Source organism: Ochotona curzoniae, unplaced genomic scaffold (genome assembly GCF_017591425.1).
Source record: "Ochotona curzoniae isolate NIBS_2020 unplaced genomic scaffold, NIBS_Ocur_1.0 scaffold_4812, whole genome shotgun sequence".
NCBI classification, from domain to species: Eukaryota; Metazoa; Chordata; class Mammalia; order Lagomorpha; family Ochotonidae; genus Ochotona; species Ochotona curzoniae.
In genome coordinates, this window is record NW_024467124.1 from 5,503,123 (window position 1) to 5,529,936 (window position 26,814).

The following is a 26,814-nucleotide window of genomic DNA, read 5'->3' on the forward strand; positions in this document are numbered from 1 at the left end:
GAGAATGGCCTACTGCAGATGCTGGGTGCTTTGTTAACTCACTTGCCTTATAACAAACCTGAGATGCACAAACGATGTCATCAATGGCAGCTGAGAATATTTCCTCTAACAGCATGAAGTTCAAAGGCATGCAAGCATAGCCCAGGGATGGAAGAGCTGCCCAACTATTGGCAAAGGTGTAGGCTCTGGCTATTTCTGTTCTACCAGCTTTAGCATGCCGATGTCATTTTGTTTTGCCCCTCACGGTCCCCTTACCGATGTTAAAGCTGCAGCCCTGTGTGTGTGTTAGAGGCAGGAGAGAAGAACATATAAAAGAGAAACAGCAATGTTATAGGTTTCCATTTTTGTCTAGCTTTTACTGGCCAATTTAGCTGCCGAAGAAACTGGAACATGTCATGCTACTTTTCTAAGTCTAAAGAAGTAACAGACAAGGGGAAGAGAGTAAGAAATGGAAGCCAGGTATATCTGCCAACAAGGGGATATTCTTCCTCATATTAAATTAAAAAAAAAAACCAAAACATGAAAGGAGCTACATTAAAGCAGAAAGTTGAGATCAAGTAAGAGGCAGATCCCGAGAATTGAACCATTCTGAGAACTGCCTGTGCCAGAAGATAATTTCTGTATTTCTGATAATGTTTCAAAAATACAAGTGATGTTTTACAGCAATGAACAGTGCCTCAAATCCCTGCCAGGAAAAAGGGTGCAGGCTTTCTGGATGATGTGCTGCTGCTCTTCCCCAAAACATACATTACCAAAATGTCCCCCCTAAATGACAGGGCTGCAAATAATTAAGGCACATATTTTTGGTCCTCGAGGGAGTTATACATGAGTTGGGAAGCTGGCATTGAGGCACAGCAAGCGGCTGATTGTGGTGCTGGCATTCCACACTGGAGTGCCAGTTCAAACCTTGGCTGCTCCGCTTCAGATCCAGCTCCCTGCTAATGTGCTTGGAAAGCTTGGGCTCTTGCTCTTATGCAGGGCAAAAAGATAGGATTCTGGCTCCTGCCTTTGGCCTGAGCCTGTCCCCGGCCTGGCTGTTGCAGTCATTTTAAGAGTGAATGGTAAATGGAAAATATCTATTTTCTCTTGCTCTGCCTTTCAGAATAAATAAATAAATAAATATTTTTTTAAATGTGTTGAATGAACCAGCAAAAAAGATAAATAGCAGAATATGTGAGCATAGATTTTGCATTGTATGAATGGATACAAATATATATACCAGAAGCTCTAAGACTGGAGAAATAAGCATTGGAGATTATATTCATCGTTACAGGTTTGGGAACCTGCTAATCCGAGAGCTCATTTTACAGATGAGATATCTAGTCACGAGAGATGAAGCGGATTACCCAGAATGACCATGCAGAGCCCAGAATCCAGAGATGATGCCTTGTAATCCATTGTCCTTGCTTTCGAGACCCATTGCTGATTAAACTGGTCTAGTAAGGCTTCCTGAAAGGAGAGGGTCCTTTAAACTGGCGCTTCAAGGGAGGGCGTAACTTAGGCCACTGGAAGCAGAAAAGTAGGGCACTTCAGGAAGTAAGAATGACACAACAAGCAGGGCAGAACTGGAAACAAGAATGTTAGCTTTTAATTAATTCATGTTTATTTGACAGGCAGATAAACAGAGAGGTGGTAAAGGCAGGCAGCAACCTCCTGCTCTCTGATTCACTCCCCAGTGGCTCACACAGCCAGGCCTGGGGCAGGCTGGAGCCAGGAAGCAGCAACTCAGTCTCGGTCTTGCACCTGTGTGTCCGCAACTAAACCATGTGAGACACCATCTACTGCCCCCTGGGTACACACAGAGGACTCCAACCACACTGACAGAAGCACACCAGGAGGCAGCTTGCCCCGCTGCCCTCCAGGCAGCCCCTGGCTTCTCTCTGAGTGCTACCCCAGGCATTCCAGCCCCGGAGCACTAGTGAGATTTTACATTTGAGAACAGTCAACTCCAACCAACTACCATACACCAAACACACGTCCTTCAGGGCCCGTTCTTTTGCCAACGCTTTTATGAGATTTTGCTGCATCCTGTTCAAAAGTGAGTTAAGACTCCCAAGCCAGGACTGTAGCTTTTGAGGTGCTTCTATCTCTCAAACAAAAACAAACAACATAGTTTCCTCTCCCAGGCTAAAAATGGAAGTGGGATGGCGATCCCAGCCGGCAGGAAAAGCTTGCCGGCCTGTGCTCTCTGCTCTATATGGCAAGCTAAATTTAGTCTCCAATCTGAAGGCAGAGGGACGGGCTGTTTCCGTTGTAAATTCCACTTTCCCAGTTTGTACGTCCTTTAGAATTCTGTCAGATCATTTCAAAGGTTCCCAGCACAGGCTGCATCTGCTTTCAGACTGTAGACACCCAGGGCTTTGTTTTCTGGCTCAGGTTCAAAGGAAAATTCCAGAAAGCTCTGCAGAAATTGGGGAGATGTGAGATCTGGAAGGGATGGTGTTATTTGATGGCATTTGCATCCAGTACAGGAAAGGCTTTCTCCATGGGCTCTGTGCCCCACCCCACCCCACCCCACCCCACTCCCTTCCCACCCACAAAATGCTGTTGGTCCTGTACTTGAAGCAAGGGGCTAGCATTGCTGTTTCTTAGCTGCATAAGGCGGCCTAGGCTTCTTGGTTATCATTGTTCTCCTGGCCACTCCTTTGTTTGTACTTTTCCTTTATCTTGTCCCCAGGAACTGCGACAAGGGTGTGTGCTGGGTTTTCCAGGGGAACGTGGGGCCACGGTAAGGAACGTGGGGCCAGGGTGGAACGAGGGGAAAGGAGAATTCGGGACAGAAGGCGCTCCAACCAGAACCTATTTGAAAATGCACCTGCTGATTGTGTGTGTGTGTGTGTGTGTGTGTGTGTGTGTGTGTGTGTGTGTGTGTGGTTTGCTTTCTCTTTAATGTGCTTTTTCGGAACGAATGCTGCATTTTCCACCCAGAAGTTAGTACTCAAAAAATGGAACCACCTCCAGTTGCAGAAGTTGTCTTTCTCTTCTAAAACCAGCAGCGCCAGGGGAGGTCTGATTAATAACCACACAGTACTCTGAGAGCACGTCTCTTCCAAACAATTCTGGGGATTTTAAAGGATGAAGATTGTCTTCTCTAGAGCTTGAAACTCTCGTTCCAACCGAGCAGGACATCTTTGACAAAGCTGTAGTTTCCCTTTTGAGTAGTCCAACATTGGAGGAAGTGTGTCTAACAGTAGGTCAGGTGGAGAAAGAGGAAGGGGAGAGAGAAAAAGCAAAAACCCTGGGTTGCAAGAAAATCGATTTCACTAGGAGAGTTTTTGCGAAGGAAAGGAGGTGAGAGAAAGGCGCTGGGCATTTGCTGAAATTGTCCTGCAAAGCGAACTCCCAAAAGCCCAGTCGGAGGAAGCTTTTGTAAGTTTTTTCCTCAGGGTTTGATGAGCCCAGATGTACCCCGGAAGCACACTGTTTAGAGGCCAGACATTATGTTCAAATGAGTGACTTATTCCAAGACGAAACTAAGGCGGTGGCTGCTGAACTGGCCTTCTGGAAGCCTGAGAAGGTTAATATTCACAGATCAGCCTCCTGGCAACTGCCGTACAGCAGGCCCATCACTGAGCACTTCCCAACACATCGTGGGCACAGTCCTCGCTAGGTAAGCACCTTTGGAAATCTCTCTTGTACTCTCCATTTTCTCAATGTATTATTATTCTTCCTTATTTCTTTTGTGACAAAGTCTTCGTGTTGCAATAGCTTCATGTCTGCTTCACATAAATATTGCCAATCCTTCCCCTACAGAATTTATATAGGTTCTGCTCCCGAGCAAGGTGGTAGCTGCACCTGCCCAATCACGGACTGAGCTGTCCCCAACACCATCAACACCCCTCACCAACAGGATGCAGACAGGACAATTACATCTCACAGAGGCAATGTCTGCTCCAGCTGAACTTGAGACATACTGGCCTCCAAGGTCTCTGGTTTTATGACACAACCACACATTATCAGCATAGATAAGAAAGTCCAAGGAACGACTGGAAGAATCTTTATTTTCAGGATGACGAAAGAAAGGAAACAGACCCAAATGGAATGAGTTGAATGCACATGGGTGCTTTCTGAGTGACTCACTAGAAAAAAAAAAAGTCATGCTTTAATTACTTATTTCCTTTTGTGCTTCTGGTCTGTTTTATGTAACTTTTTCGTCCTCATTATTTAGAAGAACTTATTACAGAACAAATTGTGCAACGCCCTGTTGAAAGACCATCCCTCGCAAGTCTGTTAGGGAAGTCCTAAGACATACTGTTTTACATTCAAAAAAGGAATACTTCCAAAGCTTAATAAGTTCATAATAACAATGCTTTTTTAAAGATAGATTTATTTGTTTATTTAAAGAGTTACTGAGAGAGAAAGATCTTCATCCTCTGCTTCACTCCCCAAATGGAGCTGAGTCAAGCTCAGGCCAGGAGCTTCTTCCTGGTCTCCCACCTGGGTGCAGAGGCTCAAGAACTTCTGTTATTTTCACTGCTTGCCCACAGGCACATGCAGCAGGGAGCTGGATCAGAAGCAGAGCAGCCAAGACATGAACTGGTGGTATATGCGATGCCAGTGTCACAGGCGGCAATTTTACCCACTATGCGACACTGGCTCCTCACATTGCTTTTTCAGTCCTTCTCCCCACAAACTTTTTAAAAATCCACTTGGAAAGTCCAGGCAAGTAACCCATTCCATCTGCACTTCCTCCTTTTCTCAGCCTGTTGTGAAGCCTAATGCATAATAGATATAAAGGGCATGTGGCAAAATGACATACAATAATTCACTCCCCAAGTGGCCACAATGGCCAGAGCTGAGCTGATCCAAAGCCAGGAGCCAAGAGCTTGTTCTGGGTCTCTTGTGCGGGTGCAGGGTCCCAAGACTTTGGGCCGTCTTTGACTGCTTTCCCAGGCCACAAGCAGGGAGCTGGAAAGGAATGGAAAGCAAGTGGAGCAGCTGAGACAAGCACAGTTGCCCATCAAAGGATTAGCCTGATACACCATTGGCACTGGTATCTTTGGTCTCCTTGTTTTTGCCAGTTTCCTTGTTTTCCTTTAAGGGTTTTTTTGGGGGGGGTTTGTTTTGTTTTAAGTCACATGTGCTTTTATCCTCAAATAAGATAACTAGATTCACCCGTGCTGATTGATTTCATTCTCTGATTACATTCCAATTTAATGATCCATTCTACATTCAGTGGACATTTAGTTTCTTCTTTATAGCAATCATCAAAGCAATGTTGCTGTATTATTGCAGGTGTCTTTGAATGAACTTGTGCAAGAATTTCTCAAGGGCACGTTGTCAACATTGGAGCTGTATGTCTTTATGTATATATAAGTTCAGTTTCCTAGATGCAATGATACCTGACTGCATTGTCAAGTTGTTATAGTTTGACACAAAACAACAGGGAATCTTAGTTTCAGTTGGTCACTCCATATGCTTCGCATTAGCCACACCTCCGACTTTGGTATTGAACAACTTACACTTTTTGTCACGTGTGTGTGTGTGTTGGTGTCTTATTATAGCTTTATTTTATATTCTCCTGATTACTAATAAAATTAATTTTTAAAAAAGTTTGTAGATCATTTGTGTTCGTGTTTTTGTGAAGCTCCTGTCTCTTTAGCCAGTTTTTCTATTGATTGTCTTTTGGTTATTTCTATTGTTGACTTTTACATATAGATTCATGTCTGTTCTTCATATATTTTGGATTTGAATCTAATCATGTGTGTGTGTGTGTTTGTATATAAGTCTCCTTAGATAATGCTTGGTTTTATTTTGTTTTACTCACTTTAAAGCCTCTTTTAAAGAAGTCCTAACTTTAATGTAGCATGAATTTTATAATTAGTGCTTTTCGTATCTCACTTGAGAAATACTTCCGCAGAATTTGTTCTCATATTCCTTTACATCTTCTCCTACAAGTTTAGATCAAATTGATGTTGATTGTAGGAAGCAGCACAATTTCCAAAAAGGTCCCGTGTGAGGAATTAAAAAAAAAATCTATTTTTGACATGCTGCTAGCGATGCCATTTTGTTTTCCTAATTCAGGCCTGTAACCTGATTCAAGCTGATTGGGTATAGAGTAAGCTCCAAAGGCAGCTCCTCACGCTTATTGAAAAGTCTGTCTTTTCAAATAAAAAAAATCAGTTAAAAAATACAATAAAACACCTAGAGACAGGTTTAGCATATGTATAGACAAACAATAATGTATATGCTTATGATGCACACATGGCGCCTTATGTGCACAATGTGACATGGCTGACTCAAGCTAATTAATAAACCCATTACCTCACATACTTAGAATTTCCATAGTCGTTAATTGGTCTATTTGCTACTCCCTGTGCCAGCAGCACCTGCCTTCATCCTAAAGTTTAATATACGCTAGGGTAATAATTCCATGATCTTCTACAAGAACTTCTGCTTAAAACAGAATCGCCTTGAATCTACAGCTCAAATAATAAAGAGTTAATGCAAGTTTGGGCCTTTGACACCTAAGTACAGTATTTCTCTAATTAGGTTTTTTCATAATCTTTCATAAGATTTCACAATGCTTATCACAATGCTTTTGATAAGCATTGCATCTACTTTGTTACATTCAGTCTTTAGTACCTTGACTTGTGATATCATTCTAAGTGGATCTTTCAATAATTGCACTCCCACTGCTTTACTGTTAGAATATATAAAATGCTAATGCTTTGGTAAATTTAGTATCTAGTGACATTACTGAACTTTCACACACATCTCAATAGGTTATATGTGTTATTTTGGATTTTCTATGTATATTCATGTCTTTCTGATTTCTTCCTTTCTGATATGTATATATTTAATTTCTTTGTCTTGCCTTACTTCACCTTACAGGACCCCTAATACAGCAGCTAATAGAAGTGGAAATGACAGTATACTTGTCTTGTTCCCCATTTTTACTTTAATTTTTTTTTTTTTTTTAGTTTTTACTTTATCTACTTTTAAAGGTTTATTTTGTTTATTTGTTTATTTAAAGATTTATTTTTTATTTGAAAGGCAGATTTACAGAGAGAAGGAGAGACAGAGATGAAAAATCCTTCATCTGTTGGTTCACTCCTCAAATAGCTACAATGGCCAGAGCTGAGCCAGTCTGAAGTCAAAAGCCAAGAGTTTGTTTCTGGATCTTTACATAGGCACAGGGTCTCAAGGGCTTATACCATCCTCCTGGCTTTCCCAGGCCACAAGCAGGGCGCTGGATGGGAAGTGGGGCAGCCGGGACATGAACCAGCGCCATATGGAATACTGATGCTTGGACGTGGAGAATCTGTCTATTGAGCAATAGGTTGTGGGGATGAGAGGAGATGAGAGAAAGAGAGAGAGAGAGAGAGAAATTGTCCAGCTGTTGGTTCACTTTCCAAATGCCAACATGCCAACAGCAGTTGCCTCTGGGCCAGGCAAAAGTCAGTTGGGAACTTAACCTGGGTCTCCCATGTAGGTGGCAGAGACCCAAGTCCCAGAGTCGTCACCTCTGCCTTGCAGGCTACACATTAGCAGGAAGGTGGATCAGAAAGGCAGGCCTTGAAACGGCCACTCCAATATGGGATGTGGGGAGCCTGACTGGCAGCCCTGCACCACCATGCCCACACTGGCTGCAGATGTGTGTAAATATTTTTTTTCCAAGGAAAATATTACTAGTTTCCTGTGGATTTTATCTGGGAGGATACTGACTTTATTTTTTAAAGATTTATTTTATTTTTATTGGAAAGTCAGATATACAGAGAGGAGGAGAGACAGAAGATCTTCCATCTGTTGATTCACTCCCCAAGTGGCTGCAATGTTGGAGCTGTGCGGAACCAAAGCAAGGAGCCAGGACTTCTTCTGGGTCTCCCACGTGAGTGCAGGGTCCCAAGGCCTTGGGCCATCCTCAGCCGATTTCCCAGACCTCAAGCAAGAAGCTGGATGGGAAGTGAGCTGCCAGGATTAGAACTGGAGCCCATATGGGATCCTAGCTTGTGCAAGACGTGGACTTGAGCCACTAAGGCTAACTTTTATGAGAACTTTTCCTGCAAATTCTAAGATCATTATAAGTTTTTTCACTTTCAATTTTTTAATGTGGGAAATTCTATTAGTTGAGTTTTTCCTTGTCTTAAACTTAATTCTTAGATAAGCCAATTAGGTTATGATGTATTATTACCTTGTCAGATTTAAAATCGCTGAAACTTTATGTAGGGTTTTTGTTTCCATTGTTAAGAGAGAGGTTGGTCTGATATTTTTGTTTATAACATCTGCTCAAATTCTAGTAGAAACTTGTGTTAACCTCGTGGAATGAGTTGAGCAACACTCCTTCCCTTTCTGTACTTCAGAAGCGCTTGTGTGGGAATGAAATTATTTGTTACTAAAAATTAGGTGGAAGATAGTGGCCAAACTGTTTTAGCTTAGATTTTTCTTTCTAGAAAATGTTTAACACCAGGTTCAAACTCTTGAATCTTAGGCTTTCCTGACTTTCTAGTTCAATTTTATTTTGCATTTCATCTAAATTTTAAAACTATCATAAAAACATTCATAAAGTCCTTGTAATTTCTGCATCACATGTGATTATAGCATTTTCATTATTTCTTAGAGTGCGTTGGTTGTAGCTTTTCTCTTTCCCTTGGTCAGTTTTCAACAGTGGTTTGTCAAATTTTTGAGTCTCAAATGCAGCATATAATGTAGTTGGTTTTTTCTATTGTATGTTTCTCATTTATTTTATCTTTATTGTGTCCTTTCTTCTTTCTGATTTTATTGATCTTTTAAAACTTTTTCACTCAGGCCTGGTGTGGTGGCCTAGTGGCTAAAGTCCTAGCCTTGAGCATGCCGGGATCCCATAAGGGTGCTGGTTCTAATCCCAGCAGTCCCACTTCCCATCCAGTTCCTTGCTTGTGGCCCGGGGGGCGGAGGGGGGGGGCAGTTGGGGACGACCTGAGGCCTTTGGGACCCTGCACCTGCATGCGATACCTGAAGGAGGGTCCTGGCTCCTGGCTTCAGAGGGGCTCAGCACTAGCCGTTGCAGTCATTGGGAAGGGGGAGTGAATCATCGGACAGAAGATTTTCCTGTCTCCCCTCCTCTCTGTATGTCTGACTTTGCAATAAAAATGAAGGGATCTTTTAAAAAAATTTTCACTCTATATTTCAAACTGTTCTCTCTTTAAGATTTATTTATTTTTATTTGAAAGGCAGATTTATATAGAGAAGGAGAGACAAAGAGAAAGATTTTCAACCCCTGGTTCACTCTCCAAATGGCCACAACAACCAGAGCTAAGCCAATCTAAAGACAGGAGCTCTTCCGGGTCTCCCATGTGGGTGCAGGGCCCAAGCAGTTGGGCCATGTTCTGTTGCTTTTCCAACCCCTAGACAGGGAGCTGGATGGGAAATCTGGGACATAAATTGGTGCCCATGTGGGATGCTGGTGCTTGCAGGTGGAGGATTAGCTGGTTAAGCCAACATACAAGTCCCAAGCTATTTTTCTCTTGTCATAAAAGCTTTTAGGTCTACAAATACCCTTTGACTACTTGTTTAGTTTATCTTTCAATCTTTGCTACATATTACCAAGTATTTAGTAAATCACATTTATATATTCTCTCATTTTCACAATCATGAGTTCATTGACCCATGACTTTTTCATAGTTACTTTTTAAAAGTTAATTCTTGTTTTAATGATCTTATGCTCAGAGAATGTTGTCTGTTGAATAGAAAATTTTCTCAGTGTGTTGAGATTTGCTGTATGGGTCATGTATGTTCCAATTGGTTTTTGGGTGGACTTGAGAAGAATAGATTTTCCTTTTGTCATTCTATTATTTTTATATTTGGGGATTCTACCTTTATTGGATAATCTGAACTCCCTGCTCTTATATTTCTGTTGCATAGAGCTCATTTGAGGGCAGGCATTTGACATAGCAGTGAAGACACCTCTTGGGACACTCACATACCATACTCCTGTGCCAGGCTTCTAGCTCTGGCTCAGCCCCGATTCCAGCTTCAGGCTCCTGTGCACCCTGGGAGACAGCAGGGGTAGCCCAAGGAGCTGGTTTCTTGTCATTCATGTAAGAGTCTCAGATAGAGTTCTCAGGTCCTAACTTGAGCCTGGCACAGTCCTGGGTGTCGTAGGCATTTAGAGAGTGGTCCAGAAAAAGGAGGGGAGAGGGGAGGAAGGAAGTGAAGGAAATCCTACATACATTTCTCTCTCTCTCTCTCTCTCTCTCTCTCTCTCTGTCTCTCAAAAACTCCTAAGGCTGCACAAACCAGCATTCACATTTGCTAGATTCAGCAAACACCCTCCAGGAAAATGCTGACTTTGGCCTCTGTCTCTGCCTGGGTTCTGGCCTTCACCCTGTACTGCTTGCAATGTCTCAACTTCATGCCAGTGTAGAGGTGTCTTTTAATATTTTACCTGGTATTTTTTGCTGCTCTTTTTGGCATGTGAGTTGGTGCGGACACCGAGCCACACATCACTAGCCATGAAAATCCTATTAAGCACCTAGTATATGCACAGTGAATGCTGTAATTGTGGTTTGTACCAGATGGACTAGAAGCCTGGGGCAGGGCGGCAGAGGGCACATGGTAGGAACTGGGAGTTAAAGGCACAGCAGCGGGATCTGGTATTTTGTGCATCATTAAAGGATGCTACGAGGAGGTCCACATTCCAGATCAGCACGCCAGCCCTGCTCCCACTCCCTGCTTCCTGTGGAAGAGAACCCTGGGAGGCAGCAGCTCATGACCCAGGTTACTGGTCCCTGCTGCTCCTCCAGGAAACAGATTGAGTTCCCACATCTCAGCTCCGGCCCAGCCTTGGCTGCTCCAGGCATTTCAGGAGTGAAGCAACAGCTGGGAGCACAGCCATGCTCTTCCTCTGCCACTCAAGCCAAATAGATACAAGCTTTCACAACTGACAGGCTTGGGAGTCAGCGGTTAGGAGAAGTCTCAGCACCACTGCTGGCCAGTTGCCAGACCTGACCTGAGGCAAGTACGGAATGTCCTTGTGCCTCAGTTTCTCCATCCCTGTGTCAATGTCCATAAGAGCAGAATTTGTAGAAGGGCGTAGCTCACAGGGAAGGTTCGGGAACTTCTCTTTGTTGTGTGCCCACAGGTTGAGGTGCTGAGACTGCGAACAGCAAGGTATTTCGCTGCCATTTAATCACCTCTCCCGAGCAGCCCAGAATCACCCCCTGCCGACCCCCGGGCTGTGCTGTGGCACTCCATCCTTATTCTGGGCAAATTTTTCTCCCCTTTCTGGAGTTCCACAAAGAAAATCCTTCTTCATGATCTCCATCTTTGTGTCTTAAGTGTTCCTCCATAAGTTTCAGAGTTTCAGAAATAAAAGGAAGGAAATATCCTCAGACAACTTCTGCTTTCCACTCTGCCGACAAGACAGAAGCAGAACGTCTGGGGACATTTTTTAAAGGAATAAAAAAAAATGGAGGAAATGCAAAGAAACACGGAAGTCGATAGTTTTTTTTTTTTTTTTTAAAGTTTATAAACTCCTTTTACTTACAGAGATTAAGATGGAGAGGAGAGAGCGCATGCTGGCTCATTGCCCAGGTGCCCATAATGCCCCCTGCTGCAGCCAAGAGCCAGGAACTTGACCCAGGTCTACAGTGTGGGTGGCAGGAACCCAGTTATTTCAGCCATGATTGCTGTCTCCAGGGTCTTCACTGGTGGGAGACGGACTTCAAGAGCAGGAGCTAAGTATCCTATCACAGGCACTCCGATATGGGACAAGGCTGTCCTAACTGACCGATGGCTTAGCTAGGCCCAGTGGCCCACCCAGAAGTTAGCATCTGAAGAATGACTGTTGCAGAAAGAGGGCTGAGGCACATAGGCCAGAAGCAGCAACAGAGAAAGAAGCCTTCTGGCTGCCACATGAGGGAACCTGGACTTTTTCCTGGAGGCAGTGCATTGCAAAGCCCCTTCCCCGGGGTCAGATCTGCAACTCGGGGTAGAAGGAACTCAGAGTCCTGCCAACTAGACCAACAGGGAGCGCAGCATGCAGATGCACACCATGGTCCACGAAAGAGACAGCAGAATTTGACTGCAAGCACGGGGAGCCACGGGAGGCCAAGCGAGGAGGGCCCAAAAGTGTCAGCATGGTGGTTCTGCAAAAAAGCTTAGCGTAGAAATGACAGGACTTGATGGGAATAGAATGTACTTAGAGGAAATGAGACTCCTTCATAGGCTTCTGGCTAGGATGGCTGAGCAGGTAACGGTGCCATCATCCAATGATTGGAGAGGAGCAGGTGGTTAGCAGCACACATGAGGGGTTTGCATTTGATGGAAATGTCCGCAGCCGCGGCGCACCACCATTGCATCCCAAGGGGTTCTGCCCAAGAGACAGCCTGCCAGGAAAGGGGCTCAGCGGGTGCACCTAACCTCACAGAGGCCACAAGACACAGCACCAGGAGCAGGCCCGCTGTAGCCGGCCACCAGAAGGTCTTCCCTGACCTCAGTCCTGGCTGTCGCAGCAGTGGAAGCAGAGCAAGGCTGTGAAGAGGTCAAGCAGAGACCCCTCTTCCGGGAGGGGGCTCGGCTGGGAAAGGAAGCTGCAAAGCAAGTTCACAGTGGGAGGGGGGACACGGGCAGGAAAGGAGAAGGCACCCTGTTGGCTGAACCTGAGCGATGTGTTGAAAGCAGGACAGTAAGCGGGGCGACAGGCCAGAGAGCTGGAGGGGAGTGAGTCAGCCCACAGGTGAAGGAAAGATTCTTCCTCCATCAGGCCAGGGGACCAGCTGGGCTGGTGTCAGAACAGGAAGCGAAGAGTTACCGTGCAACAGAGGATGAGTCTGCTCAGGCAGAGGTGTGAGTGAGGGAGGCAGCAGAGAATGAGGAAAGTACTAGAAACGTGAGCCCATCATCCCTGGCAGGTTGCCTGGCGGAAGAGAAGAATGTCAGGGCTTCCTGAATGACCCAAGGTCCCTCCCTGGCTGGAGATCCTGAGCTGGAAACAGGGAGGAAAATAAGATAGACAAAAGAAAACAGGCACAGAACAAAACATAGTAACAGCGTGTTCCAGGGCCCAGTGGGTTACACTGGGCACTTTGTAGGTAAGCAGTGGCATCCTTAAAGAAGCTACAATGGGAAAGACATTATGACTTGCAACTGAGCAGGGGTTCTTTTTAATTCTGCATCCCCACAGGGCAATGAAATGCTCTCAGTGTGGAGGGGGCGTTCCAGTCCTTCTCAGCTTTTCTGCTTCATTTGTCAAGTCAGGTAGAAGACAGTGAAAAGGCAGGCAATTTCTTTCCTGGCTTTGGCCAGGGAAGTCAGCTGTCTCCAAAGGTCCTTGACCGCAGTCTCGGGGAAACTTGGTGCAGTTCCAGAGAAGGGCCCACAGAACCTGGCTGTGGTCACCTGGGCTGAGAGCAGGCTGCCCATGGCCCAGGGTAGCACCCCAAATCATACAGCTGGGAAGAAAGTGTGCTGGGGCTGGGCCCACATTAATCAGCTTTGTACTAAGCCTTATTTCGGGTGCACACCAAAAAATGGACTAGTGTGTAAGGTTACACACTGTCTTACTTCTGAAACGTTTGATCACACAAATAAAATGAACTGGAGGAGAGCAGTTGGATGCCTCTTCCATAAGAAATAATAAAGAGATGGAAATGATCAGGGTTTGCTGTAAAAATCTTCTTAAGTCCCACACCGGACCTCCCCCCCCCGCCCCGGGGAATACATACAACATTATTATGTTAATAAAAATGTATAAAGATCTTTATGGAATGTAAGACAATTAAAGCTACATTAAAAAGCAGTATACCTGGGCCCAGTGCAGTAGCCTAATGGGTAAAGTCCTCACCTTGTATGCGTCAGGATCCCATCTGGGTGCCTGTTCTTGTCCCAGCAGCCCCACTTCCCATCCAGCTCTCAGCTGGGAAAGCAGAGGATAGCCCAAAGCCTTGGAACACTGCACCTGTAAGGAGTTACTCCAATATCCCACCCTGGGCCTGGCGCCATTTCCTCTTCCTCACAGCTCACGGACTTCACGCCAGTCCAGCCATCCACCAATCAGATGTAAGCTGGCATTCCACCTGAGAATCCCCAATCTTCCAGCCCCTTCCCAATCCTGCTCACTCACCAGTCATCCCCAGGCATTCACCTGCAGCTGCCAATCCCCTGGGGCCTGGCCTCAATGCCTCCCAATCCCCGCCCCCCACACCTGGCAGACAAAAGGCCCCCAGGTGCGGCTCTCTTTCTTCTCCTGCCCTTCCCCCTTTTTCTCTCCACCACCTCCACCCCGTTCCCGCCCCGCTGGAATAAACCTCCTAAGATACCTCGTTGCGGCTGGTGTAAAGAATCAGGTGGCGGGAATTAGCCGCGAATAATAATATCGTAATATCATATGAACTAGAACTCTGTTTTCAGTAACTAACAGGAGCTGTGTGGGAGACCGGGTGGAGGCTCCTGGCTTCGGATCTGCTCGGCTCTGGCCACTGTGCGGCCCCTTGGGGAGTGAACCAGCGGAAGGAAGATCTTCCTCACTCTCCTCCCCTCCATGTATCTGTTTTCCAATAAAAAAAAAAATAATACTTAAAAAAAAAAACCAGAGTAGTTTGCAAAGGTTAAAAAGCAACGCATGACGATCCGTTTATTTTAGTGCATGTTTTAAAAAGGTGTGTTTTATGATGGAGGGGGCGGGGATCGAGCAGACGAACTGATGCCCTCCTGCGGCCAAAAGACTTCACAGTGTTTTATACCACGAATGTTTATGATTTTTATAACGCTCTACCTTCCTGCCCAAGACCTTTTTTTTTCCCCCACTTCACACACTTTCCGCACTTGGAGTCCCACGTGACGCGCCGCGGGGTTGCCATGGTGATCAGAAGAAACTTTAAAAAAATACACCCAGTCGCGCTCCTGCTGCGGCAGGCGGGGAGAAGGCCGAGGCTCCGCCCCCGGAGCGCGGAAGGCGCGGCGCGCGCCCGGGGTCCCCGCGGCCCGGCCGGGAGAGGCGGCGAGGCGCGCGTCACGTGCCCGGGCGGGGCCTGCGCGCGGCCCTCCCGCTCGCGCCTCCCGCCGGGCCGCCGCGGCCGCCGGCGCTCATTCATGAGGGCCGCCTGGCTCGCCTGTGGCCCGGGCGGCTCTCGAGACGGCAGCAGCGGCGGCGGCCGAGCCGCCAGCCCGCCCTCGTCGGCGGCTCCTCCGCCGTCCAGCCGTCGCGTCCCCTCGGCCGCCGGCCCGGCCCGGGAGCCGGGGAACCGCCTCAGGTAAGCGGGCACGGACCGAGAGCGTTCCGGCGCCTTCGCCCCGCCGGCCGACTCCCTCACGGTCCCCGGTGCCTCGGAGGCAGCGCGCGCGCGCCGGGCCGGGCCGCCCCCCCTGCCTGCCCGGCTTCCCATCCTCGCTCGTCCCCATCCCTGAGCCGCGCCACGTAGACGCCACCCCAGCCGCCGCCGCCGCCACCGCGGGACGTGTGTGGGGCCGGGGCAGGGACCGCGGGGCTCCCGAGGGCATTGGGGTCCCCCGAGACGACCCCCGGCCCGGGTCTCCCGGGTCGCGAGCGGGCAAGCCCGGGCGGGGAGGGCGCGGGGCGAGCCGGGGCGCTCGCTGGTCTCTCCTCCCGGCGCCGCCTCCCGCAGCCTGCAGCCCGGATTCGGGGTGAACGGTTCTCGCCAAGTCCCCGGCCCCCCAACCCTCCCACCCCCAGCCTCGTCGCTCAAGCTGCAATTGGATGGAACGCGGGAGGTTAACAGTCTGTCTACACCAAGGCTCTCTTCCGTCCAGGTTGTGCGCGTAGCATCACCGGTTTCCCCACCGGCCCCAATTTTCAGGCGATTCTCACTGAAAAACCGGGATGACATTTTGAAAGCTAAATTCTGCAAAAACAGCACCAAAAAGATCACACCCTTCCTTTCAGAAAGTGCTGGAACTCTGAATACTTGGAAAGGCTTTGAATGATTACTTAACGAGCGGCCAGACTGTTTAGGTGCACATTTGGGGCTCGTTTTCTAAAATTGTGGGTTTTAATGCCTCTCATTGCTGGGAAGCCAGGCCCTGCTGAAGTTCTTTACCGCCATAAAGATTCTGGGTATTATAACCATCTATTCAGATTAGGCCTGGGTGATTTATTACACTTCTACAATGCAAAGCCAGGTTTGGAATGCACTCTGAAGTAGTTGCCATCTGTTTAAAGGCCTGTAATTTGTGGTGTGTGTGTGATGCTGGTCTGTGTGGACTGTTAGTGTGGTGGGTCGTGCTGAAGGGGGAAGCTGCCCAGGCAGACACCCAGGGTCAGCAGGTGCTTCTTAGAGCATCCTGGCTTTGGTCAGACCCAGCCCGAGGAAGGAACAGCCCGAAGGCCCAGTCTTGGACAGGGGGTGGTTCTGCAGTGAGAACTTGTTGATGGTGGTGGTATACGCTCAATTCCCTTACCGCAAAAGCATGGTGCTACAAGTGCTACTTTCCCATTTTCATTCAGGTTTTAGAATGTTTGCATTTCTGTCATGAAGCTATTTTGTGAACGGGACCCATGTTAAGCATGAAATTCATTTATGTTTCATTTACACATTGCCTGAAAAGAATTCTATGCTTAAGTAAGTTTGTGCATAAAGCCAACGCTCATGGAGTAGAATTTTCTACCTGTGTTGTCATGGCAATACTCAGATTTTGGACACTGGAACCTTTTTGAATTGAGGATGTTGATCCTGCGTATCAGGCAGAAGTTGTCTCCATATCCACTGTTGTGAACGTCTGAGGATGCTAGAGAGGAAACTGCAAGTTCTGTTTCAGTTTTCAGGGCATGGTTGAGAATCAACAGGGAAGCATTATGTTTAAGATGAACCGGAAACATTTGAAAACCCTATTATAGTAAAACACTGTTCAGAAGAAAGTAGTAGGGTTGACTGGGGCTTTGTTCTCATCCTGCTGGTTCAACTGCCCCTTTCCCTGGGCCCGAGTCCTGGTGGTGGCTGGCGGAGCTGCCCACTCTCCAGCCCCGAGTTGACTTTTACAAGAGCCTTGGCTGGCGAGCACAGTCCTTGTGCCCTTCCTGTTGACCTGCGTACCACTGGCACTTCCTGAATGAGTTCACTCCATTTTCCTGAATGGTGAGCCTTGCATGAATAATCTTAGTGGTTCTGGGGGGCGGGTCAAGGTGGTGGAAGGCTAAGTGAAGCCAGTGAGTAAATACATTGAACATTTGCAACATTAATTTAAATATTAATGGTTAGCATAAGTAGCTTGGCTCTCTGTGTACATATTTCCTGATAAATACCATCACACTAACACTTAACTAGAAGCTTCCTTGTTAGGAGACAGATTTGGACACCTGCCTGAGACACTTGGAAACCTGAGTCAGGATGTTTCTCTCTTTTTAAAAAACATTTTTTAAATTTATTTATTTGAAAGGCAATGAGAGGGAGTGTTACCTTCTGTCTGCTGGTTCACTTCTCGGATGACCATGACAGCCAGATGAGGCCAGGCTGAGGCCAGAAACCTGGATTTTTTTTTTTTTTTAAGATTTATTCGTTTTTATTGGAAAGGCAGGATTTACACAGAGGAGGAGACACAAAGATCTTTTCATACAGTGGTTCACTCCCCAGATGGCCGCAACGGCCAGACCTGAGCCTATCAGGAGCCAAGACCTTTCAGGACTTGGGCCATCCTCCTCTACTTTCCCAAGCCATAAGCAAGGAGCAAGAAAAGTGGAGCAGGGGAGGGTTAGCCAATTGAGCCATTGTGCCAGAGCTGAGCTTGGAATTTCTTCTGGGTTTACCAGATGGGTGACCAACAGCTGAGCACTGGAGCCATCGTTTGCTGCCTCCTGGAGGAGACTGGATTGGAAAAGAGTAATATCCAGTACTACTACCATGCACTCCAGTGTGGGATGCAGGCGTTCCAAGCGGCCCACTATGCTACAATACCCTCCTCTGAATCAGACATGCGTTCATCGTCATCCCTCCCTCCTCCCTTTTTTTTTAGAAAAGATTTTTTTTTTTTTTTTGGTCCTGGTATGATGGCTCAGCAGGCTAATCCTCTGCCAGCACCTGCATCCCATATAGGCACTGGTTTGGGTCCTGGCTATTCCACTTCTGATCCAGTTTTCTATTATGGCCTGGGAAAGCAGTGGAGGATGGCTTCAATCTTTGGGCCCCTGCACCCATGTGGGAGACCCAGAAGAAACTCCTGGCTCCTAGCTTTGGATCAGCCCAATTCTGGCCGTTATAGCCATTTGAGGTGTGAACCAGCTGATGGACGATCTCTCTGTGTGTCTGTCTCTCCTCTGTAAGTCTTCCAAATAAAAATATTTTAAAATATTTATTTATTTTAATTTCAAAGGTGTTACAAGACAATCCCCAGAGCTGGACCAGTTCAAAGCCAAGAGCCAGGAGCTTTTTCTGTGGCTCCCAAGTGCAGGGGCCTAAGCACTTTGGCCCATGCTCTGCTGCTTTCCCGGGCCACAAGCAAGGAGCTGGAAGCAGAGCAGCTGAGGCACGAATGGGGTACCTGTAGCAGAGGCTGATGTGCTGTGCTGTGGCTCAGGACCAGTTACTCATCTTGAATTGAAAGCCTCCCCCGACCAGGGCCTATGTCTGTCTGTCTGTGTGTATGTTGACTTGCCCTGTCAGTTGCTATGCATTGGCTTGGAATGTTCACTTTGAAATCCTGTTTTTAGCTCTCTAATTCCATTCTTTGCTAAGTGGCCGAACCCCATGGCCTTCTTCATGGTGAAACGACTCACAAGTTGGTAGGCAGAGCCTCATGTTGGCACAATACAATATAAATTATGTGTCATTAAAAACCTAGAAGAGTTTGAAGATACCTATTATAGGCTGAAGCAGTGGGTTTTAGGGCTCTACCTTAGTAATGATGCATTTGAGTAAGTTGCTTTGGTGGCTTTGCCAGAAATTAACTGATTTCTGGATTTACTTCCCCAGCTGTCAACTAGATTTTTTTGTTTTAGTAACACACTAAGTTAGCACACTAACTCTTACTCAACACTGATATCTGTGAGGCCCTGTGCCGGGTCACACAGATGTGTGAGGGAAGGTCCACGTGGAGCAGTGGGGGGCAGCCTGTGCCTGGGGGCCCGGGCCTGCCTGCCTGCCTGCTGGCTGCCTCTGCTCTCCTCGGAGGGCCCTTGCTCCTGATAGGCAGCTGCAAGCTCATGCCAGATGTGTGTGCCTACTCCACCCTCCCCAGCTCGGGCCACAGACCCGGCTGCACCACAGCACAAAATTCCCTTCCTATGACTTCTCGGGTTAAAGTGATGAGGAGACTTTTCCCCCAACTTGACTCACTGATTACAGCTTAGAGGGTTTCCTGTAAAGTTTTGAATGTTAAATTTTTGTTTCTAAAAAATTATAAAGAAGCCAGAATCAGTTTTAATATGGAAAGCCTGTCAAAATGATTAAATTATCGGTCCTTTTCCTACTTTTGTTTTATCTTTGTACAAAGCCAATGTGGTTTATATGTTTATATATGTATGATTTTAATTTGCTTAGTTGAAAGAGAGGTAGGTTGCGAGAGAACTCTTCCATCCACGGAGTAACTCCTAGATGAATGGCATGGCCAAGGCCGGGATGAGATGCTGGCTTCACAGGCAGCAGCTCTACATACTGTGCAACAATGCCAGCTCCAAAAGTGGAACCTTCAAAAGAGTTTTTTTCAGTTATGTAGGACATATGTAAAATTGAAGAGACTATATAAATGTATTAGACAAGGTGGAATGGTTTCTGGAATGTTATCTTTAAAAACATCTCTTTGGAATGTGGCGCTCTTTCTGTAGTCTGAAGTTCATTGTTATTCGTGTTTATGCTTGTTTGCAGTGCTTCATCTTTTAACCTGAATGACACGCGTTAGGATATTCTACCTTCTCTTTTGGGAGATGTTGGGTCACAGAAAAGCAAACCTTGTGCTTGAATAGCCTGCAGATTGCTTTTCTAAACTTACCTGTGTGCCCAGCGTTTTGGTATGCTTGAATAGTTTGGAAATACTTCTGTCATTAATTTAAGTCAGATATACAGAGAGGAAGATTTTCCATCCAATGATTCACTCCCCAAGTGAGCGCAATGGCCGATCTAAAGCCAGGAGCTCTTCTGCTTCTGGGTCTCCCACACGGGTGCAGGGTCCCAAGGCTTTGGGCTATCCTCAACTGCTTTCCCAGGCCACAGGCAGGAAGCTGGATGGGAAGTGGAACTGATGGGATTAGAACCGGTGCGCATATGGGATCCTGGCGTGTTCTAGGCGAGGACTTCAGCTGCTAGGCTACGATGCTGGGCCCAATAATTTATTTTCGAATCTTAGCATCTTCTGTTACCCTTTCCTGTTCAAGAATCTTTGGTAACCCATTCTTTCTTATTTTGACGAATCAAAATGTTTCATTTTATTCTAGGTCTTTATTCTTTACCTCCCCGAAACACTGAATTGTTTTTATTTTTTCAGTATTTATTCTCCTTGATCAACTGTGGTAATAGGTGTCATATCCCATTATATGCTTTGCTACTTAATTTTGTGTTCTGTGTTTCTTGGTGTTGTCAGATCGTTTATGGTTTTCTTCTGGTTGTTGATCACTATTGGGGTGAATGACTGTTGTTTCCTTAATTTCCTGACACTGCCTGTGGCTAAAACCACATTGCCTGCTTTGCTTTCTGTAAATACTGAACTCAAGGGAACCGTGGAGGTTAGAGAGGATCCAATGAAAATTAGAAGAAACTACGTTGAGGATTTGGCCACTTGTAGTAGAGAACATATCTGAGGAGAGGAGGAGGAAGTTGAAGTTTGGATACTTTTGGAGTATGAGGGGGAGAGAGCTGTTGGTTTTTTCACGCACTGAGGGGAAAGTGAAGACAGGCTTGCACGTTGCCGTGCAGAGGGCGCCTGCAGGACAGTGAGTGGCCATGGGCGGATCTGCACTGGTGCATTGGGAACCTTGAAGGTCCCGTGTGCGGCCTGGTGTTTTGATTTTAACACTTTTGTTGCTTTCATATACGTTTTAAGTAAGAATTAAGGGATGCCTGAAGGCACATGGATTTGAAAAGTTTAAGAAACATGATTAAAAATGCTACTATTTCAAAGAGGAAGAGTATCAGCACCTAGGTTTAAAAATAACTTGGTTCTAGTGGTAATAACTGAACTTTAGTAGATGAAGAGGAAAAACTGGAGGTGGAGAACACCATCCTCTGAAATTGGACTAAAGATTTTACTTGTAAGAAAAAAATGATATGTGTGTAAAGCCACTTTAATGACTTTATGTATTTATCAAATGGTGAAATGCAGTGGAAAGGATAGTGGGCTGAGGCTACTGGCGTAGACATGTGTGGTTTGATACTTTTATTGCCTGAGTCAGAGATGGAGAACCATCTTCCGTCCACTGTTTCTTCTGGCCCCCCACACCTGCCTTGAGTGTGTTCTGGGATGAGTTGGATGGTGTGATGCTTCTGTGACTGCCTTTGACAGAGGAAGTGCTGGATCAGGTGTGTCCGAGTTACATTTTTCGTACATCATGGCCCTTACGGTCAATTTTGCTCTTCGGTTTTCGCTTTAGTGTGGGAGGGAGGCCGTGGGTGTGATTTGAGATCGCCTGTGTCGGTATCTAACATGATACCTTTTCAGTGATTTTTATTTTTTTCCTGATAATTTTGACTGTTCTGAATTATGAGACTGGGCCTTGTGTAGAAAGACATTCAGTTGAAGTTTCCAAAATTAATAGAGATTCTGGACCCCCGCCCCCTGAATGTGCTCTCTGACCCCTGAAATTCTTGCCCATTGTCGGTAGCTGGTTGAAAACTAATACAGTTGAGTATCTGGGTTCTTGAAGAGAGTTGTCTTGAACTAGACTGACTTGCTAGCTCTGTCTGTGAACAAGCTCCTCTCTAATGGAGTTTTAATAATGCTTTACTTTCTGTTGAATCAGTGAACAACTTGTCAGCTGTTTACAGAAGAACCTTTCATGAAACCAGTTCTTGGGGCTGACATTGTATTGCTGGGTTGAGCTGCCACCTGCTGGCATCCCATATCAGAATGCTAATTCGAGTGCTGGCTGCTCTGCTGTGTGGCCTGGGAAAACCACAGAAGACGGCCCAAGGACTGGGGTCCCTGACCCACATGGGAGACCCAGATGGAATTGGAGGCTTCTGGTTTTGCCTTGGCTAAGCTCTGGCTGTTGTCGCCACTTGGGGAGTGAACCAATGGATAAAAGATCTTTCCCTTGTCTGTCATTTTGCTTATAATTAAATAAGGCTTCAAGACAAAAATACCCATGCACTTGTAGACCTTTCAGAATTAAAGAGTATACTTTATTATTCTTTTTCTCGCTTTGTGCTCCCTTTTGCATGACATATGGAAAGTTTTAATTAAAAAATATATATTATTTATTTGAAAGATAGAGTTAGAGAAAGAGATCCTGATTTACTCCTGAAATGGTCACAATGAGCAGGTTGGGCCATGCGGTAACCAGGAGCCTGAACTTCATCTGAGTCTGCCTGTGGATGTAGGAGTGCAAACACTGCACGCCCTCTGCTGCCTTCCGTTAGCAGGACGAGCAGGGAGTCCGGGTGCGAGTGGCGCAGGTAGGTCTTGAATTGGCACATCTGGAATGCCCGAGTTACAGGCAAGCTGCTTGACCTACTGCACCACAGTGCCAGCCCCAAGAGTATACATTGGATATGGCCTTTCTTGAGGTGCCACTTTCGTGGTATGGGATAATGATATGTGCTTTCTAAACTGGTTCTGGGGGTTAAATGAGATTGTGTGTTCTGTCAGAGCCACTGGTTACCTGGAGGTCGCACCGCCAGCTGTAGTCCAGGAGCTGCAAGTAAGCGAGGGCGGCAGAGTTGAGAGAATCTTGAGGCCACCCAGGCACCCTCTTGGCTTCAAGTAGCTTGTGGTGGGGTAAGGAAATTGAATAAGTCCTCTTCGCTAGAAAGGAGAGCTTTGTAAAAGCAGGACAGGAAGATATTGGAAAGAGAGTACCACGTGGGTGTTTGAAAGTGAGGGTCAAAGGAAATAACCTTGGAGAGAGCTTCTGTGTGTGTTTTAATATGTAAACATGATATTTAATTGAAAGATGTTACTATGTCTCAAACACGTTTCATTTGCTTGCTTGAAGTTTCTTCTTGGCCAAAAACTAGTATCTTCAGTCAATATTAGCATCTTTGTGTACGGATTCCATGCCCTGCGTGTTTATAAATTAATCCTTGTGATTTTTTGGGGGGGGGCTATCATTTACTTATGACTGTGGATTTTGTTTGTACAGCCTGCATGTAGATGGGCCTTTTCTTCATGTCTAGAATATGGCTCCTGGAAAGCGGTGTTGTCTAGTGCAGTGCACATGAATGATTAACCAAAAGAAAATAAACTTGCTAGCTGTTGTAGAGCATCTAAGTAATTAACATTTTTCTATGAAGTTCAATAGCTGATTTTTACTAAAATAGACACCAAATTTCTTCAGAGTATAAAAGTACAAAAATTTTGCGCTCTCCAACTTTAAAGAATTGATGTAGCTGTATTATGGTGCTTGAATTTTTTGAGTCTTTCTAAATGACAACTGAATCTTTGTTAATATGCTAGGATATGTCTCTGACCCATATAAATGAGCTGAATAATTTAGTAGGAACTTTGATATATTTAAATTTCTTGATTCATTTGTTCTGCAATGTTAATGAAATGTACTTAAAGCTTAATACAGTTTTTCCTATTTAAAATAAAAGCAAACCCCTCAGTGGTTATATTGACTTTACATTTAGTTTTTCTGTCCCCAGTTTTCATTCCTGTGATTATGATTATTTTTCATGAAGTTATATATATTTCTATCGGTCTGGAAAATTTGAAGTATATACTTTTTAGTATGTAGTCTAGGGGCTGACATTGTGGCGGAGTGAGTGAAGGTGTCAGCTGTGATGCCTGCATCCCATTTGAGCATCATTGGAGTCCTGGCTGCTCTGCATCTGAGCAGGTGCTCTGTGAGTGCACCTGAGAGCGCACAGAAGCTAGCTGAGGGTTTTGCAGCGTATGTGAGAGACCTAGTTTGAGTTCCAGGCACCTGACCTCATACGGCTAGAACCTGCTTTGGTTTGTAACTTGCCATTTCAGAGAGGGATTGTAACACCTGGGAAGTAGCCTCCTTCCCTGTGTGCCTCAGCGTGAACTGTTCTTCCAGGCCTTGTGTAGTTGTTTGCACCAGGCTGACAGGCAGGTAATCGCTGGTGTTTGCACTGGCGTTTGCAGGAGACACAAAGCGTAAAGACATATAGTGGAAAATAGTGGAGGTTCTTGGGCCTGATGAGGCTTTTCCCCATCCCTGGGAACATCTGCAGCTGAACATCCTCAACAGGTAGGGCTTTTGTGCCTCTGACTGGCAGTTTGGAGTTATCCTGCTCTGTGTAGTCATGCCTGTAGGTCATTTCTGAAGTCTTAACCACTTAAAAAAAAAAAATAAAAGTAAAATCCAGGAGCCCATACTGTTGTCTCCTGGCATCTCTGTTGTCTCCTGGCTGTCTTGGTGGGGCCTGGGGCGGTGCAGGAGTCTCCTGGCTGTGTTGGTGGGGCCTGGGGCGGTGCAGGAGTCTCCTGGCTGTGTTGGTGGGGCCTGGGCGGTGCAGGTGCCTCCTGGCTGTGTTGGTAGGGCCTGGGGCGGTGCAGGTATCTCCTGTCCTTTAGTTGGCATTTGGTAGGAACTTTCAGTTTGGAAGATGGAAATTTTTCCTGTAAGATATGTGGTAATTGTTGGTTTCTGCACTTTAAAAAGCCTGTAAATTAGATATAGAGGCCGCTTAGGATTGATCATTCTGATATCTTTTATCTTCATTGCATTCTTTAGCTCTGTTGGACTTAATTGGAAGATTGGTTTTTCTGTTTTTCCTTCCAACCCTTCCATAGAATTTCTTAATTTTATTACTATATTTTAATTTCTGAATTTATAATGAGTTTTTAAAGGTTTATTTTTTTGTTGGAAAGGCGGATACACAGAAAGGAGGAGAGACAGGAAGATTTTCTGTCCGATGGTTCACTCCCCAAGTGGCCACAATGGTTGGAGCTGAGCCAATCTGAAGCCAGGAGCCAGGAGCTTCTTCTGGGTCTCCCACGCAGGTGCAGAGTCCCAAGGCTTTGGGGCGACCTTGACTGCTTTCCCAGACCACAATTAGAAACCTGGATGGGAAACAGGACTGCCGGGATTAGAAATGGCGACCATATGGGATCCCGGTGCGTTCAAGGCTAGGACTTTAGCCGCTAGGCCACTGCGCTGGGACCTATAATGCTTGTTTTTAAGGGAACCCTTTCGTCACTTGCTGCAGTAGTTTCTCTTGCCTTTGACGGTATTATCGTGTGTATAGAACTTCTTTTTGTGGTTTCCTTCTCCCTAAATTTCCTGTTTTTTTTTTTTTTTTTTTTCATTTCTGTCTTGTGCATTAAATCCTCCTCGGATACCTGGTGTTGTTTGAGACTAAGCAGCTGATGGAAACTGCCATTTGTGTGAGCTTGGCTTAAGTGATGGTAGCCTTGAGGGTGGGTACACAGGTAAACACCAAACACCAGCATCTACCTCTCTGTCCCCTTTGGGTGATAAATTCCCAGAGGAGAATCTGCTCAGCCTCCTGCTGGGTATTGGGGCTGCAGGGAATGAGAGAGATGATGGCCCGATGCCTGCCAGAGTTTCTGTAAAGTGATTCAGTTTGCTTCCTCTTGGTATTTCCTGTGTCAGAACTGTCTGATTTCCTAAGTCAGTTATCTCCCCTCCATTCATTACTTTTCTTCTTAATGGGTTTTATTTTTAGAACAGTTTTAGATTTGGAAAAAAAAAAAAGATGGTAGAGTTCCTGTGTGCCCTGCTCTGAGTGCCCTATTTCCACATCTTGCATTGCCTGATGGGTTTGTTGCAGTAAGCCAGTGCTAAGACATTATTGCTGCTGTTAACTTGGGTGCATGGTCTGTCCAGGTCCTGGTCTGGCCTGCAGCCCTTGCTGTGCCGTGCACACTGCTGGGTGTGTGGCCCCTTTGCTGTGGTGGTTCCTCAGAACTGCGGCATTCCTGTCCTTGACAGGTGGCACAAGTACGTGGCATGTGTTCTGCCTGACTGTTGATAATTGTCTCATTTCTTCTTCTTATCATACTGGATTGTGAGTTTAGGAAGAGCCTGTACAATAGTGTTTTGTCGCCTTATGCCAAGGATGTGGACTCTGCTTTAAAGTGTTCCAGTGCTGTACTTGATCGCCTGGTTGAGGTAATGTGATCTGCACTTGATCACCTGGTTGAGGTAGTGTGATCTGTACTTGATCGCCTGGTTGTTTTTTTTTTTTTTCCTTCTCCTTTTGCATTCTGTGTGCTTTGGAAATCACTCTTCATGGTCTGTGCCTAGAGTTGGCAAATTTTGCCTTCATTATTTTTTTTTTAAAAAATGTATGCATTTAGGTGTTTGTTTATTTGAAAGTTAGGGTGACAAACAGAGAAATCTTCCTTCTTGGTTCACTCCCTAAAAGCTCACAGCAGCCATGGAGCCAGGAGTGGAGGTCTCCATCCGGATCTCTCAGCGGTGACAGGAGCCTAAGCATGGAGGCATCCTCCCCTCCCTCGCAGGATGTCTGACAGGACTCGGTGAGCTCTGTCCTGGGATGTGGCCCTCACGGTCAGTGGTTTGTCCTAATGTTCTGTAGCACCTGCCCACCTGAAGTGCCTTCCTTCCAGTTTGGAATATCACTGGACTTCTACATGAAAAATGTGTATCTTCTCCATTTTTATAAGCAACCATTTGTTTTGTAAGAGGGAAGTCACATATATTCACTTTATACTCTGTGTTATAATCTAGTCCTGCTTGCTTTGAGTGGCCCAGATTGCTGCAGCCTTTCCCACTGGGCACTCTTCATGCTGGCGAAGTGCCTTTTTGACATTCACCCCCAGTGTAGGGTTGGATTC

General features: G+C 46.0%; 1 protein-coding gene across 1 annotated transcript in view; it reads left to right on the forward strand.

Annotated features, from left to right (window-relative positions):
• Positions 1–15,023: 15,023 nt before the first annotated feature.
• LPIN2 (lipin 2) overlaps positions 15,024–26,814 on the forward strand; it is a 67,637-nt gene continuing 55,846 nt past the window's right edge. The window contains exon 1 of the mRNA XM_040970554.1: positions 15,024–15,173. The gene's annotated coding sequence lies outside the window, so the exon portion shown is untranslated. The remainder of the gene's footprint in view (positions 15,174–26,814) is intronic.